The sequence below is a fragment of the Musca autumnalis genome, unplaced genomic scaffold (genome assembly GCF_047663935.1).
Source record: "Musca autumnalis isolate F117 unplaced genomic scaffold, ASM4766393v1 scaffold_6, whole genome shotgun sequence".
Lineage (NCBI taxonomy): Eukaryota > Metazoa > Arthropoda > Insecta > Diptera > Muscidae > Musca > Musca autumnalis.
In genome coordinates, this window is record NW_027412199.1 from 2,418,154 (window position 1) to 2,438,515 (window position 20,362).

General features: G+C 35.9%; 1 long non-coding RNA gene across 1 annotated transcript; it reads right to left on the bottom strand.

Moving 5' to 3' along the window:
- Nucleotides 1–11,651: 11,651 nt before the first annotated feature.
- Nucleotides 11,652–19,995, bottom strand: LOC141388109 (uncharacterized). The gene is made up of 3 exons (XR_012408717.1): nucleotides 19,156–19,995; nucleotides 18,557–19,098; nucleotides 11,652–12,863 (listed from the first exon to the last, which is right to left on the bottom strand). It is a non-coding gene; the product is annotated as an uncharacterized lncRNA (long non-coding RNA).
- Between the last annotated feature and the right edge of the window lie 367 nt (nucleotides 19,996–20,362).

Here is a 20,362-nt window from a genome sequence, read left to right on the forward strand (position 1 = left end):
ACAATAATCATACTAATGAGATTGTTTCGATTATCGAAGAACTGCGAGAAGGCAACATAATCTATTAAGTAAACTTTAAAGGAAACAATCAACCTATGACTGTTGACAAGTTTGGTCATCATTATAATCCAAAAACCCACTCAATAGAAGTAAGAGAAAATGTTTCGAGAATACTGGGAATTAATATTGACGAAGATAACAACCTTGACGTGCAAAATAAAAAAATTAGGAACGTTGCACCCCCAACAGAAGGAACGGATGCGGTCAACCAAGCATACATACATTCACAAATCAAGCACATACAAGAAGTATTAAACCAAAATATCATTCAGGAGTGTACTCAACTAAGACAAGAAATATCCCATCTCAAACAATCACATAAGGAAATTTTTAAAGTCTTATCTCAACCCCCATTCAACTCAATTGCTCTAATATATCCCCCAAAACTTGAATAATGGAAAAGCGAGGATTGGTGAACGAACTCCACTCTCAAGCACGAAGAAATTTTAAAAGACGAAGGGTTATTACAAAGGGGATCGATGATCTTTGGCAAGCTGATTTAGTTGAAATGGGCAACTATTCCAAAACAAACAGGGGATATAGATTTATGCTTACTGTTATCGACACCTTTTCGAAATTTGCCTGGTGCGAAGCACTTAAAACAAAAACAGCAACAGAAGTATATAGAGCATTTGAAAAAATTTTGAAAGATGGAAGAATTCCAAAGAATTTGCAAACCGATGATGGAAAAGAATTTTTCAACAAGGAATTTAAAAAATTAATGCAGAAACATTCAATAAACCACTACTCTACATTCAGTGTCTTGAAAGCCTCAATTGTTGAACGCTTCAATAGAACTCTAAAAGGTATGATGTGGAAGGAGTTTAGCTACAATGGAAATTATCAATGGATTGATATTTATAGAGGCCTGGTTGATCAATACAACAAAACTCGTCATCGAACAATAAAAATGGCACCTATTCAAGTAAACTCATCGAATGAGCAGATGTTGTTAAAAACTGTATATAACCACATAAAAATCTTTAAGAGGCAAAATCTTCGTGCTGGTGATCATGTTCGCATCAGCAAATATAAACATCAATTTGAAAAGGGGTATACGCCAAATTGGACTACAGAAATATTCAAAATAAGAGGAATACGATTAACCAACCCTGCTACTTATTTACTAGAAGACTACGAAGGAAATCCCATACATGGATGTTTCTATAAAGAAGAACTTTTACCCACAAAATATCCCAACACATACTTAGTAGAAAAAATATTAAAAACAAAGGGTGATAAAGTCTTTGTTAAATGGCTGGGATTTTCAAACAAGCATAATTCCTGGATAGATAAGACAAATGTATTGTAAACTTAACACATTTAAATAATTTTAATAAAATAAATAAAAACCTTATATAAACATATGTATATTTGATGTTTTACTTATTACTAGAAAGAATCTTACAATGTCAACAACGTTTACTTTGACGGGTAAATCATCAATTTTACACTCAAACTATTCACCTCCTATTGAATTGGGAGAGGGTAGTTATGAGTGTTGTTTAATAGATTTTCAATCCTACAATTCCATTCCAAATGTGGACAATGATAACAATCTCTTCCATATCGGAGACAAAATTATAAAGATACCCATAGGATCATATGAACTACAAGACATTGCTCACTACTTGGAGACACAGTATAGAGCAATCCACATTAACAGATCTATTGAGATTAAAGCCAACAATAATACGCTACAGATAGAGATCTTATCCTCTCATGATCCCATATACTTTGATAAAGAGAAATCTATAGCAAAACTCTTTGGTTTTACCGAAAAAATTTTAGAACCTGGCAAAAAGCATACTTCAAACCTTCCAGTTAACATTTTAAAGGTCAATGCCATACAAATACATTGCAATATTGTTACCGGATCATTCATGAATGGGTCGCCTGCTCATATTCTACACGAATTCGCTCTTGACGTCCCTCCAGGCTATAAATTGGCGGAGAGACCGATGAATCTCATTTATTTGCCGGTGAACGTCAAAGAAATAAGTCATCTGGAGATACTCATATTAGATCAAGAAGGCCGCTTGATAAACTTTAGAGGAGAAGAAATTACGCTACGAATTCATATAAGACCCAGACAGCCATGATTATTTACAATAAATACACCCATAAACAAACACCAAAACACATTCATCATCAAGGAGCCAAACCGTCAAGACCTCCTCTCAGCAAGGAAAATAAAGAATTTTTAAAGCTTATAAAATTAAAAGTCAAACCAAATGTCTGAAATACTCGACATTAATGAGCGCCCACTCTCTGACGAGAATATTGTGAAGAGAGACTACCATAGCTATGTTCCATATATTCAATCATTTAAAAATAACGATGAAATTCGTATAAGTATACAAAATCAAGATCTTTACATACTACCATCGGAGAGCTATCTATACATTGAAGGAAATTTGAAAAACTCAGAGGGGGGTGTTTCGCAGAATGCTAAACTAAGGAATAACTGTGTGAAATTGATCGTACTAGTTATCTGGGTACCACAACAAAAGTTAAAAATTGGATTTCTCTAAGTGAATCCGAAAGCAAGGTTATGAGTAATGCAGGATGGGCTCCAGATGGTGACGTTAATACAAGCTCATTCAATTGTTGTGTTCCCTTGAATCGTCTACTAGGCTTTGCAGAGGACTTTAATAAAGTAATTTGCAACAGTAAACATGACCTGATTCTCTTGAGAAGCGCCAACGATAAAAATGTATGTTATTCAACTACTGAAAACGAAGAAATTCAACTCACCATTACAAACATTGTTTGGAAAGTACAACACATTCATTTGTCAGACTATAGAAAAATCAGTTTCTTGAAAACAATCAAGGATGGAAAAACTTTACCGATAGCTTTCCGCAGCTGGGATTGCTACTTTAATCCAACTTTTGCTGGTGGAAGACAACACAGCTGGAGTGTTAAATTGTCTGCCAATCATGAAAGACCTCGATACGTTGCTTTGATATTTGAAAGAGACAACAAGCTACAACACTGTGAACTTCAAAACATTAAAGTTCACTTGAACTCTGAAACTTATCCATATGATGATTTGAATCTAAAGTTTGGAGAAGATCGTTATGCAGTACTCTATGACATGAATGCCAAGTTTCAACAATCGTATTATATGAGGGAACCACAACCACTTCTCACATATGCAAGTTTTAAAGACAACCCAATTGCTGTTATTGATATCAGTAATCAAAACGAAACTGTGAAGAATGGACCCATCGATTTAAAAATTCAATTTGAAACCAATACACCAATTCCTCAAAATACCTCAGCATATTGCTTAATTATCCATGATCGTCTGGTGGAGTATGTTCCATTGACTGGAATCGTTCGAAAAATAGTATAAGTTCTTTGCATACTTACCATTATATCATGTAAACTCAATAATGAAATAAAACACATTGTTTTGTAATTTCAATTATAAAAAGTATTGTTTTATTTTTTTCAAAAAACGTTATAAATGTATGTAGTTTGTAATAGTACATAGATAATTAGTAAAAATAATGGTTTTTATGTGTAAAGTTAGTATTATTAATAATAATATATATTGTTATTTAGTAAAACATTGATAAAAAAGATTAGTACAAATACCATGTGTAATTTCTAAAAAGTAACATGAAAATAATGCTGAAATTTTAATGATAATATGTTTAAATACTAGCAGTAAGGCAATTAGTAACCAATATTTATACATTAGATTTTATTCCTTAATTTATTTTATTCCTTAATTTAATATAATAACATTTTAATCAATGTCCATTGGGACAGGTGAATCTAAATTATCCGTGTTTAAATCCTCATTTATATTGTTTAGTTTATAGTGGCCCCAAGCATATGTACTTATACCATCTTCTCTTATAAAACGTTTGTCGTCTTGATGGCTTAGAGATATTTTTGTAATTTTGTCTGTGGTTATAGTATGCTGTCTTGACCTAAATGTATACATTGTGTCATACAAAACCTTTTTATCATATAAGCATTCTCTATATGTATCTATTGTATATTTTTTTATTACGGATTTTTTAACACCCTTAGATTTCTTCACATCGTCGCTATCAACTACTTTGATAGCATAGACTTTAGGACGAAGACCTACAAACTCAATCATGGTTTTTCCGTTATTTTCATCCTTCATCATACCCAATTTCTTTTTATTAATGAGAGGAATACCATACTTATTGTTGGGTGAGAAGTCTGATGTGTCAAACCTTTCCTCTATTTCTTTCAAAGTCAATACCCTATATAGATTAAGTCCTTTAAATGTTATGATGAAAGAGTCCGTGTCCATATAATTTAAAATAAAGGCGTCGCCAAATTTTGCTTTCAGAAAGTCATAAAGGAAAGCATACATTAACAGCTTTGATATTTCTAGCACGCAAAAGCCTAAATATAATGGTTTATCATATTTTACTTTAACGTTCTTCATCTGGATAGCTACCATATTTTCAGAAAATATAGAAAGACCATGGAAATTGGGTTTAGCAATTAGCTTGCTAGCTACATTTCTTTTCTTCTTGTTATTCTTGTCCTCCCACTCTGTTACAATTTTAACAGTTTTCCTCTTGTCTATATTTTCCATAGTCTTACCGTATACCGAGTTATTCAGCAATTTGAAAAAATCTTTTTCAAATGCATTTTTAGCATTTTCTCGATGCATATTATTCTTTAATATATAGGGAGCTAACCAGGCACGTTGTGTAAATGACAAAACTCTATGTACTTTCTTAAGAATCAGTCCATGTTGCAAACATTGTTTTAAAGCAGAATAATGAATTGTGTACGATTTTTTGTCTGTCAAGTCCGCAATTAACTTTTTAGTTTTAGACCCCCCAACACATTTGTTTTCTGGACAAAAGGGTAAGTCATTATGTTTGTCATGAAGATGCTGAGGGTAATCGAGATCAACCTCTAATATGTAGCCAGTTATAGTATCATCTGGAATTAATTGTATCACATTAGGATCATTAAATATTTCCAAGTCCTCTTCCCACTTGAAATTTTTTTCTGGGAGAGGTTTTGTCATGGCTGTTCCATATAAATTATTAACGTCCAAATAATATATGTTTACTTCTGGCTTGCTTTTATCATAATTGGGGACATCTTCATTATTGGCTACGGAATGTCTATTGGAGCACTGGGTTAGTCCACCTCTAATAGCATTTTTACAGAAATTGTACATATTTATATCTGTAAAAAGCTCAAGCTCAACCTTGGTGCAGAGAAGCATTGCATCCCAAGATAGAGATGGAGATGTGAAATATTGACAAGGATCTAATTTGTGAATATTCATACAGACATCTCGAAAATTTTCAAAGACGTCTGTTAGTAAGAGGACATCTGTTTTCAGGTACAACTCCATATAATCTTGCAAAGTCTGACAACGAAAATGTGACCAAACTTGTTTTGCATGGTTGTAGTCCTCTACTGAACATTCAGAATCTGTCATTTTATTGTAAAATTCTTCTATGGGTGGTAGTTGGGTATCTTTTAGTTTTTCAAATGATGAAAGATAATCATAAGGAAAAACACCTTTCCTTGTCAAGAGCGTAAAATCTTTCTCCTTAGGGAAATATGATTTCACCGCATGAAAATCGTCTTTAGGCAGATTCTTTGCCAATTTGTCTAAACTTGTAGGCATGAATCTAAAACTGTCCAGGAAACGTAGTTCAAGTCTGTTTTGTCTCTTCTTTTTCTTCTTGTCTTTTTCACATTGTCTTTCCTCCCCTACATCTTCTTCCTCTGAATCCTCTCCCTCATCACTCCATTCTTCTTCATCCTCTTCTCCTACAACAACACTACTATTGGAGCTAGTAGTGTTATTCGACTCATCATCTTTCATATTAATGAAATAAGACATGGATATATAAAGTTCCTTATTTTGAGGAATTACTTTTATATCTCCACCAAAATTAGATAATTCTTTAATAAAAAGGTGACAGTCATAAGATGAGAAGTTATGGAAAAAAATTGGGATGAATTTAGGTATTTGATACTGCAGATTACAACGATTATGTGCAGGCCCGCGATATTTACCAGTTAGGTGGCAATGATCACGAACTCTATCACCACCTAACGGTTCATCGCATATGTGGCATCTGACACTTGTTTTAAATTGTGATTCTTCTTCGGGTGTTAATGTAATCATGGGTTTAACTTTTGACAAATAGTTATTATAATAAAACTTGCAATCATTAATTAAATTTTCTAAGAAAACCTTTGGCGCGTCAGGGCCAGTATAAGTAAAGAACTTATCTAAACTAGAGTCAAAACTACATTTTATATTATAACTAAAAGCACATGGTACGTGCTCTTTTACTTGCTCTGTTTTTCCGCTGTTATTGGGTTCCTGCTCCTTATGTTTCAATACGCTCTCAGCATCAGCATATATACTAATGCCCACCCTCAGCATCTTTTTGTAGTTTCCAAATTTGAGTATTGCGTCCTTCTTTGTCTTGGGCATGCTGCAAACTACACCTCCACATTGCTTTTTGTGAACATCGAGGTCCTTCTCCTTATGAAAATGTTGAACGCAGCCGTTGCAAATATATGCTGTCTCTTTATGATTTGTTAGCTGTGATCTCAAAAGGCTGAAATAAATACACAATTATTAGTATATAATTTATTTAGCATTATTAAATGTTGATATATTACCGTGACATGTTCTTAATCCATATGTAATGGAATTTATCCCCATCGTTGAGTAAAATCAGGTTAACATGATGTCTCTTTTCCTCTTTTGTAAGGTAGTATGGCCCTTCAATGGAATATCGCTCATATCCGTAAACATTTACACTGATTTCGGGGTTGGCTTTTTCAAATTGTTTTACATCCTTTAGAGCCAATGGAAAACTTAAACCCATAAAGTTTAATGCTATTCCTGAATCGAGACGGATGACATCCTGCTTGACATCGACTTTATATGTAGATGGTCTATCGACATGTGTTTTTTTCGGGAAACTTAGTGCCGCTACCATACACAATTTAAAGCAATATGCATCTTTTTTTTGAATGTTTATGCATGCATGTTTTGTTCTCAATGTTGTTGGTGTTGGGATGAATTGTGAACCTCGAGTTACATTGACTTTGTTAATATTGATGTACATTTTTAGAAGTTTTTCCAAGGCCCAACCAGAACCTCTTTCTTGAAACTCGTCTGATTTGTCGACAAGTTCATTCTCTTGGTTGGTAAAGATTTCATCTAGATCATCACCTAGGGACAGGATTACAGTCTTTGATATGTGATTAAACACTTGTTCTGTTGCTGTCGACTCTGTAGATTTTGACTGATTCTCTTTTACAGCGGTGGGCTTCACATATTGTCCCTGCAGCTCCATATTGACTTTGATACAATTTTTTTCAATCAACTCAAATTTTAAACATTTTATTATTGAGTCTTTAGCGTCTCTTAGAAAATCACGGGGTAATATAATGTCTTTAGTATTTTCCACTTCATAACATGTGATGTTTTGATTAAACGCACTTTTTATAATTTTTATATTTTTTTCCAAATTTTTTCTAACAACACTGAGATGATTCTCACTTCGAATATGAGATATCATATTCTTCACTGTAACGTTGCACTCTTCACATACCTTATCGGCCCGATTAATTTTGTCTATTTTTGGTGCATTCATCTGCGATACAGTTGGTTGTTCTTGTTGTTTTGGTTTCTGATTAGATGTTACAGTTGGTTGTTGTTGAGAAAGAGTTAAAGCTTGTTGTTGTTGAATTTGTGAGATTTGATTAGATGCAATAGTTGGTTGTTGTTGGATACCAGTACAAACTTGTTGATGTTGTTGAAGTTCTGAGCTTTGAATAAATGATTCAGTTGGTTGTTGTTGGGTAACACTTAAAACTTGATGTTGATTAATGAATTGTATATTTGTTTCACTTGATTGGGCATGTTTTGTCAGTTGGTGAAATTTTAGTTGACAACAATTACTAAACAGTTGACCACAATTTTTACAATGCATTTTTACGTGTTTTAAAAACTCGCGTTTAACATTGAAAGAATTTCCACAATAATTACAAATATGGGGAGCCATTTTTTAAAAGAAATTAGAATTTTGGAATGCGGTGTTGAATAATCCGTGACTTGTTAAGTACTGATGATGTTCTCAACAATTCCCATCAATATATAATTATTTGGATGAATCAAAGTATTGATTGTATTCCAGAATCAAAATCCGCCCTCAACCATACCCCTCCACCTCACACCCCCTATCCTCCCTCCACCTGATGGTCAACATAAACACATGCATTGCTGTGTAATACCCACAAAGGGCAAGAATTCCTACGAACAAAGAAATATTCTTGTAGCATTGAATACTGCAGATTTGTTTACATTTGTTAAATGTAAACAAATGACCTAATGCTCGTTGACAAAAATCAAATTTTTGGTCAATGTATCGATCACCAGTACGCTAACATGGAGTAAAACAATGGAAAGAATTTGTACGAATCATTTCATGGTCACTTAATGTTTACTCTGCAATATGAGAAACTCTGACATTCATCTCAACCCATAGCGGAGTTATGAAATTCAAAAGACGAACGAACCTGACCATCATCAATAATTTCACAAACTTGTGAAATTAATTGGGTATACATTGAATCTTATTTTAAAATTTTTGCTTTTTATACGAAAACTGTAGTATGCTAAAACATGAATTTCACAATATTGTGAAATTAATTGGGGATACATATGTTAAGTTATGAACATGATTGAACATGCTCACAGAGAGACTGGCGGACGGACGGAAAAATCCCCTTTGATCATGTTTCGGCATGCTCACGGACAGACATATATTAAAATAAATGTATTTTGTTTACATTAGCGATCAAATGTGGTTCTCTCTCAACTTCTCGGTCTGGCTCCCTCCCACACATATACAGGAGGTAAAATATGCAACATTGTTTCATATTTTGCTTCACACATACAAGAGGTAAAATATGCAACATTGTTTCATATTTTGCTTCGCACATACAAGAGGTAAAATATGCAACATTGTTTCATATTTTGCTTCGCACATACAAGAGGTAAAATATGCAACATTGTTTCATATTTTGCCTCGCTTATATTTAAAAGCTTACATATGTATGTATTCTTGGTTATATTATTGAAAAAAAATGTGGGTCTCTCCCGCATATATACAGGTTAAGTGTGGTTCTCTCTCAACTTCTCGCTCTGGCTCTGGTTAAATGTGGTTCTCTCCTCAAATCTCGGTCTCGCTCTCTACAGCACAAATACAGGAGGTAAAATATAGCTTACTCCTACACACAGGAGGTAAAATATGCAACATTGTTTCATATTTTGCTTCACACAAACAGGAGGTAAAATATGCAACATTTTTTCATATTTTGCTTCACACATACAGTAGGTAAAATATGCAACATTGTTTCATATTTTGCCTCGCTTATATTTAAAAGCTTACATATGTGTGTATTCTTGGTTATATTATTGAAAAAATGTGGATCTCTCTCAAATTATCGAGCTCTCTCCCCCTCATCCGTTCATATAGGTGGCTTAGCCTATCATATTTCTTGTAATTTTTTGTTGTTTTGACCCACTGTGCAGTTAAATTTAACACTCGCTCTCCAAATACTCTCTTACTCTCTCTCTCTCTCTCTCACACACACACACACACACACTCTCTCCCTCTCTCTCAATCTCTCTCACACACACACACACACTCTCACACACACACACACACACACAGACAGGAGGTAAAAAGGTATCAAATTACTGGTCCAGAAGCCCCATTACCCCTCTACTGCGATGCTCTCGCTCACTTCCTCTACCATCTTGTGGACTTCCTCTTTCATGGGATTATCCACAACGGTGGTGTTTGTTTTGCTGCAGCTATCGGATTCGGAATTAGGGTCGCTACCATCATCAGATAGTTGGGTCAAGTTAATCCTCCCCCTGTGCTCCCCTCCTCCGTTTTTACACTAGGTTGTGTGCTTGTAGCATTACCTTCGACCACAGATGCCAAGGCACCCACATCAATGGGAGATTGCTCACGATCGCATGATATCGACGGGGTGTGACTCGTAGGCAGATCACTGGTCCCCGCCGGCTCTGGGTTTATTAGGCCCTGCACCGTAACTTTTTCTTCCTTTTTTCCTTCCATATTTGTTTTTTGTTTTAGGGGAACACCCCCATAGTCAGTATTTTTGTCCGCGGGAAACACAAGGTTTCCAGAGGTGGATAATTAATTTATAATGGCTTGATTATTATTATTTTCCAATATATTATTTATTTTTTGTTTGTTCTGTTTTAGTTGAAGATTCAATCATATGATTGCTTAAGTCTGGAGTATTCCTCCATTGTCTTAACTTCATCACTACCCTCTTTGCAGAGTGTAATGTTAACAAAACGCACTGACAGCTTGCAAAATTTACTGATCGCTACCAATATCATGATTTCATCCCGGCGAAGGGAATTATCAATTGGCTTTTCAGTTTTTGAAATGATGTTTTTTTAGAAAACCTCAACTCTTTAAGCATCGAGTATTCTCATGTTAATGAGAATGATGCTCACTTTTCGGCTTTCCCAAAAACACCAGAACAAAATATTTGCAAGCTGCCAGCACGATTCAACTAAGAAATCATCGATTTGTGTTAAGTTGAAATAACATCAGCAACGTTACCAGAGAGTATGTTGTTGGGATTCTATTTTAAAAAATTCAGAGAGTAATGTTTGCAAAACGCACTGACAAAGAGGTTAGGGTCTGCAAAGAGGGTAGCGATGAAGTTAAGCCAATGGAGGAATACTCCAGACTTAAGCAATCATATGATTGAATCTTCAACTAAAACAGAACAAACAAAAAACCGCGAAGGCACGCGCAAAAGGGAATTTTTTAAAATAAAATTCCAACAACATACTCACAGGTAACTGTGCTGATGTTATTTCAACTTAACAGAAATCGATGATTTCTTAGTTGAATCGTGCTGGCAGCTTGCAAGTATTTTGTTCTGGTGTTGTTTTTCTTTTTGGGAAAGCCGAAAAGTGAGCATCATTCTCAATAACATGAGGATACTCGATGTTTAAAGAGTTCAGGTTTTCACTAAAAAATTATCATTTCAAAAACTGAAAATCCAATTGATAATTCCCTTCGCAGGGATGAAATCATGATATTGGTAGCGATCAGTAAATGATGCAAGCTGTCAGTGCGTTTTGTAAACATTACTCTCTGTAAAGAGGGTAGTGATGAAGTTAAGCCAATGGAGGAATACTCCAGACCTAAGCAGTCATTTATTTTTTGTGTTATTATCTCTAAGTCATGGTGATCTGGTGTTCCAACCAACCATTTCCAAGCACTGCCTAACAAATCTATAGATCTCTTAAATCTATGTTTGGGTTTTAAGCGGGATAGACAGGATTTTGTTCGGGATGTATAGTGGAGTAGGCAAGGAAGGATGGGATTGTGAATGCCAATGTTTTTTCCCATTAGAGTTTCCATATTTGTACAATCTCGGGAGTAGGCCGAGTTAGTGGACTGTAATATTTCGACTTTTGCGGTGGCAACTCCTTCGAAGGTAATGTTGTTAACCAAATGAAATGCAGGTTGAGGTTATACTTTAAAGGTTTGCGTTTGTGCAACAATTCTTTATTGAATATGTTCCTAACTATTTGGCGGTTCAAATCCAAGTAAATTTTAAAAGATGGCTATGCTTTGTTACTTTAGACATTTTCTTCATTTTTGACAAAAGGAACAAATGGTATTTAAACAAGAAATGACAACCTTCGTGCATTGAGTGAGAACTTCAATGCATGTAAGGTTGCCGTATTCTGACGTTAGTGTCAGTTGATATTTAAATTTCTAAGTATTTCAGATTATGAATTCATATTGATCTTAGTAACTAAGTTGTTGAACACAGTTCAACATGCCGCCCCCTTAAAATTGACAGCTTCCGGATATAATCCAACCGAATGCTGAACTTTGTGCTATGGGCATGTTGGAGGATGTCTGGATCAGTCCAGCGCGTATAACTTTGGGTATTTGATCATTTGCTAGTAAAATTTCAATGTTGACTGGATTGAAGAAATGAGGATCCCCTAGATCCGTTAAATGATTATAAATCGATTGAAGCCTTTTTTCTTTAGTTGCGTCCGGAGTAGACATATTTAGTTGCTTCTGTACTTCACCAGTGATGTGGATTTTTATGGAATCATCGTGAAAAGATTCAAGGTTTATGGCGGTGTAGGTTTTTCCTGCTCTTTGGGTGAGGGGTAAATGCAGCCTTTCCACTAATTTCAAGGATATTTTCGTTTGTGCAGTTCCGGAATGTATCATCAAACGCACCTTATCGCATCCTTCAGCTGTCATAACCTTTGCCAAGGCGGTTGGAAGGAAAATGTGAGACTTTGGACGGAAACTCAAACGATCGCTAACATTCGAACGTCGACACTGTGTGGAAGTAGATGGTTTGTGTTTGGAATTGGTTTTGGTAGTTCGACCCTGTATACCCTTGGATGTTGTTGGTTCTGGAGAACGGCTAGAGGACGCAGAACGCTTTCTTGAAGTTGCTCTGGATGATGACTGATGATGATTTTTGGCAACATCAATATGTAGCATCGTGTGGTGTCCCTTATGACAAACCACACACGTTTTTCGGCTGGGGCACCATTCTCGAGTATGAGCAGTACACAGACAATTGAAACAAAAACCTTTTTCTCTTGCCTCTGTGCGACGTTCCGTTACAGGCATTTTTTGAAGACAGGACAATATTTTATGAAATGCCGCTCTCGGCAAATACGGCATTTCGGTACACTAGAAGCGGTACTGAAATGTAAAATGTTATTAAGTAAGTGAGCATAGAGTGAAACCCTAACAGTTTGGTAATATGCAAAGTTTTACAACAGGCCGTATAATGACTCCGTTTAGTGTGCGGATTTCGGCAACGCGAACCTTAAAATCATTACCGGTAAACACTTTAACCACACGTCCAAGTCGCCATTCGGTTGGAGGAAGATTATCTTCTTTTATACCACAAAATCGTTGGGTTTTAGATCTCGCTGTGTTCTCTTCCACTTGTACCTACGTTGAAGCTCGGTAATGTACTCATTTTTCCAACGTTTGGCAAAGTGGAGTTGTAGAGTCTTTAGCCTTTGCCATCTATTCATCAAAGATAGGTTGTCTGAAACTTGCTCGGGTATGGCAACAAGAGGCGCTCCACGCAACAAATGACCAGGTGTTAATGGTACTAAATCCGTTATATCTTCGCTTATAGGAGACAATGGTCTGGAGTTGAGTATACTTTCAATTCTTATTAATAAGGTTGAAAACTCTTCGTAGGTATACTTCAAATGTCCTGCTACTTTTCGGAGATGGGTTTTTATACTCTTGACCGCGGCTTCCCACATTCCCCCCATAGATGTTATATTTCGACACAATGTGTTTTTCAGCAGATTGTAGGAACAATTTATATTCTTGAATAAGCATGCGGTTGGCTCCAACGAAGTTGGTTCCATTGTCGGAAAATATTTTATTGGGGAGACCTCTTCGTCCGACGAATCGGCTAAAGGTTGCTAAGAATGCTTCTGACGACAATTCAGAACATACTTCTAAATGTACAGCACGAGTTGACAGACATACGAATATTTCATTTGCGCTAATCGAATTAAATTGTACTTTACAAAGGACATTTCTTGTGCTGTTATAACTTCTTTTTTCGTGTCAGGCGATAAAACTTTTCTACATCCGTGAATGAACCTAAAAACATATGAATAGACTCGTAAGGCTCTCTTTAAAGAGGAAAATCTTTCCAGTAAATCGTCTCCCACTTCTTGAGCGTGGAGCGCAACAATTTTCTTCTCAAGTTCTTGTTCTTTGGGGGTGACTTGCTTTGGCCAGTGAACCTCATCTTTAGATAACCAATTAGGTCCATTCCACCAAAGTGAGTTGGATTGTAATTCTTTTGCAGTACATCCGCGAGTGCCAAGATCTGCAGGATTGTCCGTAGATGAAACGTGTCTCCAAATTACATTGCCAATGTTGTCTAATATCTCGGATACTTTATTCGCAACAAAGGTCTTCCAATGGAAAGGCGGTTTACTGATCCAAGCGAGTGTAATCGTGGAATCAGTCCATAAATACATTTCTGGTGTAGAGAACTCTAAGCTTTTGCAAACAGATTTTAGAAGTTTAGAAAGCATTGCTGCACCACATAATTCTAATCTGGGCAGACTAACAGTTTTCAAATGAGCTACTTTGCTTTTAGAAACAAGTAAATTGGTGTATGTGACATTGTGCGGGGATGTTGACCGAATATACAAGCATGCACAGTAAGCTTTCTCTGAACCATCGCAAAACCCATGAATTTGTATTTTATTATCTGTTGAAAAGTGAACCCAACGGGGTATTTTAATTTTCGGTATGTCGGAAAAATTCTGAATAAAAGATTTCCATCTTTCGCAGGAATGTGGTTTGACTTCCTCATCCCAATTCGTTCCGTCAATCCACAGTTGCTGCATCAGTAGTTTTGCGACAACAATAATTGGTGTCAACCATCCAGCTGGATCAAATAACTTGGCAACAATGGACAAAATTTTTCGTTTTGTGACGGATTCAGTTGGCATATCAATATGTGTAACTTTGTAGAAAAAATAATCAGATATTGCATTCCACTGAATGCCCAAAATTTTGGTTTCACTGACATCGTCTATTTTTAAAAAATCTTCGCTGAGAAGATCTTCTGTTGGGAGATTTTGAAGAATTTGTGGATGATTCGAAGTAATTTTCTTTAATGGAAATCCCGCGGAACTTAGCAAATCGATTACCTCGTGAAGGTATGATTTTGCTTCTATTATGGAATGGGCTCCAGATAAAATGTCGTCTACATAAATTTGATTTTTCAGAATAGTCGATGCTATTGGGTGTGACTCTTTGTTATCCTCGCTTAACTGAAGTAATGTTCGAATTGCCAGATAAGGTGCACAGTTTACCCCGAAGGTAACGGTTTGCAAACAAAAATCTTGAACTTTCTGTACTGGAGAAGTTCGAAACAGGATTCGCTGATATTGTTGATCATCTTCGTGAACGAATATTTGGCGGTACATTTTTTGAATGTCGCCATTGAAAACATATTTAAATAATCTCCAGCGTAGAACAACATTCATGAGATCATTCTGTAAAATGGGACCAGTACAGAGCATATCATTTAAAGAAAAACCGCTGTCAGTTTTTTTTGATGCATTAAATACAATTCTCACCTTAGTAGAAGTCCGTTCGGGCTTCACTACAGCGTGATGTGGTAGGTAAAAGGACAAGCATTTATTATTTTCGACGATTTCAAAGCTGTTTGTCGGTCTCATGTGGCCTAAGAAGATGTACTCAGAAAGAACGTTGTTATATTCCAACGCAAGGTTAGAATCTTTATCGAGTGTCTTCTCCATTCTCAGAAACTGACCCATAGCCGCACGTCTGGAAGATCCAAGATACTTGTTTGGTGGCAGATCCTGTTTGAATGGTAGTCGCACGACGTATCTACCATCAGACCTTCGGTAAACAGTTTGCTTATAGAACTCTTCGCACCAAATGTCAGATGCGGAAAAAGAGTTTTCATTTGAAACATTTTCAAGTTCCCAGAACTTTCTTAACTCTTCGTTCAATGGATCTGATGTTACTGTCCAGGAGGCAAATGAAGTAACAGTCCGAGATTTGGGTTTTCCACTGATGATCCACCCAAATTCGGTGTCTTGTGCTAACAAATTTCCTGAAATATTCTTTTCCAATCCAGGCTTTATTATATCTGGCAAGATATCACTCCCGATTAGCATGTCTATAGGAGCTGGTTTGTAAAAACTTGGATCAGCTAGATCTAGACATGATAATTTTGAAACATTTTCTATCGCAGTATGAGATGATGGCATTAACTGGTTTAAACTAGAAACAACGATGGCAGATGCGGTGATTCTAAAATCAGATTTTCTCGACTTCAGTGTAAGCTCACAAATTTTTGAAGAATTCTCTAGAAGTGTACCCCCAAGGCCAGAGATCATCGTAAATGATTTTTTGGTTGGTATTTGAAAACGTGTTACAACCCGACTTGATACAAAAGATTCCTGCGATCCTTGATCAATGAAAGCACGAATCGTGAATAATAGACCTTGATGTTCTAGGTCAATTAGTGCGGTTGGCAGAACAGTTTTTTCTCCAGATTGGGAAAAATTGGATTGAACATATGACGTGGTGTTGAAAGCGGCCGCCGATGTTGTCGGCTGTTCATCATAGTACGTCTCAATGTGATGTGATGAGGATGCAGACTTATGTGGCTGCCAGTTTGGTTTGGGTCGTGAGCCCGCGGTGTTTGAAACAAAGGAACTCTCATCAGGGTGTAATAACGTGTGATGCGTCTGTCGGCATGTTTGACAAACATTTTGACTTTTGCATTTTTTCAAGACATGACCATATGATAGACAATTTTCACAGATTATTGGTGGAAACAAATTTTACCTTTTCCGAATGTGACCAAGATTTGAAAGTTGTACATGACCGTAAATGGTGAGCTTGTCGGCATATCTTGCATGCCTTATGTGGAGATTCAGTTGATGCACTGTAATTCGAAGTCTTTTGGGAACTGTTTGTTTGTGAGGTTTGTTTCCTCATATCAATAATTGACTCCAACATGCATAATCGCTTTGTAATGAAGTCATCCAACTGATCCCATGATGGCATCTCTTTATGATTTGATAGCGAATTTTCCCAAGCAGTCAAAGTTTCTTCCGGTAACTTGGACGAAACCCAGTAAACCAAAAAAGGATCCCATGAAATAACTGATATGTTATAAGTCCGGAGGACTGAGAGACAATTATTGATTGTATACTGCAGATTTCGAAATGATTTCCCTCGTTCATTTGGTACTTGGTCAATTTCGAATATTTTCCTAAGTTGATGGTTAATGAGAATACGCCTATTCTCATATCGTTGGCGTAAGGCTTCCCATGCCAATTGGAAATTATCATCGGTCAATGGAAATCTTTTTACAATTTGATTTGCTTCGCCTCTAGTTTTGGCTCGCAAATGAAACAATTTTTGCGCCGGTGACAATTTTTTATGTTGGGAATAAATTGCAGAGAACATATCCCTGAAACTTGGCCACTTATCGTAGCCACCACTGAAAACCTCTGTATCACAAGGAGGTACTTTTAATGAAAAACTTGTGTCATTGTTAGTAACTTTTTCTTCGTTCGACTTTGATTCTGTTTTGAGAAGTTTCTGGTTTTCAATTTGAATGAGGTCGAGAATTGATGACTTGCACTCCTTATAAGATCGACAACATTCAGAAAATTTGCCATGTATCTCTCCTTTTGCCTCTTTTGATGAAATGGTGTCAGATGACGTCATTTCTTCCTCATATACATGAACAAGTTGGCGCCAACGCCTCTCTAAATCATCCAGTTCAACTTGTAAACTGGAGGCTGTGTGGTCTTCGAGAGGCATTTGTCCAAAATCCGCACAAAAAGTGACAACTTGATCAGAGAAAAATATAAACTTCTGAGGAGCGGGATTGTCGTTAGTCGTCATGATGATGTCTTGTATAACAATTGAAATGGTACTATTTCAGAAAACAGGCGTTCAATTGGTTGGAATCTCACCAATAATTGGAAATATTCCAATGTGAATATTTTTTTATTGTATAACCCAACTTAAGTAATTGAACGGATAACGAAATCTTGAAATTCTACAAGCAATTTTTGCGTTCGGTACGTATTTAGACAAAAATCGTGAGAATATTTGCAAGGAAGCAATTAAAGCGGAAACAAACTAAAGTAGTATCAAATCAAGTTTACTCAACAGTGTATCAAGTAGTCGAACACAAATTGCAACAAGTTAAACAAAGGCAATTGGACAATGAAAATGCTTTCTACAAATTTGCACCTGTCTTTAATTTTGTTGAAGTTTTCTTGACTGCAAGTAATCCGATGAAAATCTGCTTATTCATTTACAAATTTTAGGAAACAGCGATGTGGCTGGTTATTATCATCCAGTAATGGATACGAGCCAAAGATTCTTTGTTTTGTTTTTGAGATTTTTCAAATTTCTGCTGAATTAATGGGTCGGATACTTAAATTTATTTTCGTCCCAATTAGTGAATGATTGTTCTAAATATTTTGAATGTAGCCGCAGTTTACTTCTGTTGTGATATGGTTTATAACATCTCAACTCAAATTATAATGTCGATTTATACGATCTTCCCAATTACAGATGGCGAAAATGAAATTCCCAAGGTTGTGACGTACTACTTACATACATATAGATGAATATGTATGTACAAGAGCAAGCAAAGTCAATCAATGTAACAGAATTATTATCTCCACTTGTGAAAACTTTTCCCTTTTTCAAGGGGAAATAATTATATTTATGTTGTAAGCCAATTAAGACAAAGGTCAGACGCAGAGTTAAAGTTATAGTACAGAAACAATTTAAGTTTACCAAATACTGTGGGTGATTTTATTCGTGCACACTGTACTTACAGATCTACAATTATTGCTTTTAATCCAAATGACCAGTAATTCGTTGAGTAATTTTTGATGTTATTATTCTCCAGACCAACATTGAGATTTCCACCTTGTAATTATCGCTTTTCTGATTATGTGGCAGCAGTAGTGAGAACAGAATGACAAAGTAATTTTTAAGGAAGCGTTCAAACAATTATTTTCACTTTATACTTAACCGAAATATTTTCCCATTCCAAATTCCAAAAATTATAGATAGTATCGAGTTCCCTTTGCTGTTATTTGAGGGAAAACTGGAGCGCAGTGTCTATTTCCTCAAGCTTATTTTTTCGTATTTCTCTATTTGTCAAAGATAGTAAATGCGGTGGTATTTTCTTGAACTTTTGAACTATCCCCGTATATCTGGTGTGCACTTCGATGTTCGGGAACACTTGTCAAACAATAGTTGTAAAAAGCGTAATGGTAATGTAGGACACAAAGAACAGGTCTACTATTTCATAAGGCACCATATGTTGTATCTTCAATGACAAAATCCGTGTTTACTTTCTCCAAGGCAAACACTTCAATTTATACACCTTCATATAAACAAGGTACTGTACAGTAAGATGTTTGTTTACCTTTTATCTGTTGGCGATATTAGTATTCCTTTTTGGACCTGTTGTGTTCCCTCTCTGAAATTCCTCTTTCGTTTTGTTTTTTGCTTATGTTCGTGTTCTGTTATGCGTTGCACTTATCAATTATTTCCTTTTTTCGCGATCCAAATCGAAATACCGTTTGATTTGTTCACATAAACCAAATCAAACCCCAAATCTTGTTTGTTAGATCGGCAGTCAAAAAATTGGAAATATATTTTTTATACGATTTCGCGTTTCAGCAGCTGTGTTGAAAAAAATAAATACGTTGCAAACCGATTCGTTTTAATGGCGTATGTCTCCTTTAAGAAAGGCTCTTAGAATTTTCTTTGTCGTTTTTTTTTCCTTTTGTTTTCTTTATTCAACACACTTTTTCGATTTCCAGCAAGGGTTTTTGTTATATTTTGTTATATTTTCCACCTTTGGCATAAAAAAAACTTTTTCTTTTTCTTTAAATATTTTATTGTTATCTCGAAGACAAATTACTTAGAATGACAACGGATCCCAAATTTGCCGGCTGCCGGTGGAATGAGCAATGTCAGCCTCTATTATTTTAACATTGTGTACATATGTATGTGCGTTCCTGTTGAGAAGCCAATCCAAGACAGAGAGTGTGGATTGGATCGGTAATTTAATGTTTGTTTGCAGTTTTGCACAACATGTGTGTATATGTGTCTAACACTAGGCCATACGTGGACATTTAAGAGCAACGGTGTAGAGAGAATCGATATGTTAAATAAACAGACAATAGTTTATTTAGCATATGCAAAATAAGAGTGTGTTTCGTTTATTTTTGCGGCAACTTGTACAGAAACAAAAAATGTTAAATGTAACTCACCTTCCCATACAATCAGTCGGAGTAGCGTTCTCTTCGTATACACCCCTGGTATAGACTGACGTCGACTTTTAAAAGCCGCTCTGTTCTTAGATCAATGTGTGACAAAAAAAACCATGAATTGGCCAATCAAATCATCGGAGCATGCCAGGTCAATGCACATGTAGCGTTTTTCCGTGGTTTTAGCGTTTTTTAATAATCGACCAAAACAAATCCCTAACAAGAGTAAATAGACCACAAGAGCGTAGTACTGTGGTGGCACTGTCAATGGCAATTAAGGGAGTTTAGCTAAGAGGTTGTTTTGGAATGTCAAACTTCTCTCTTACGATATGTAACAGACTAAGTATTCTGTCTGCT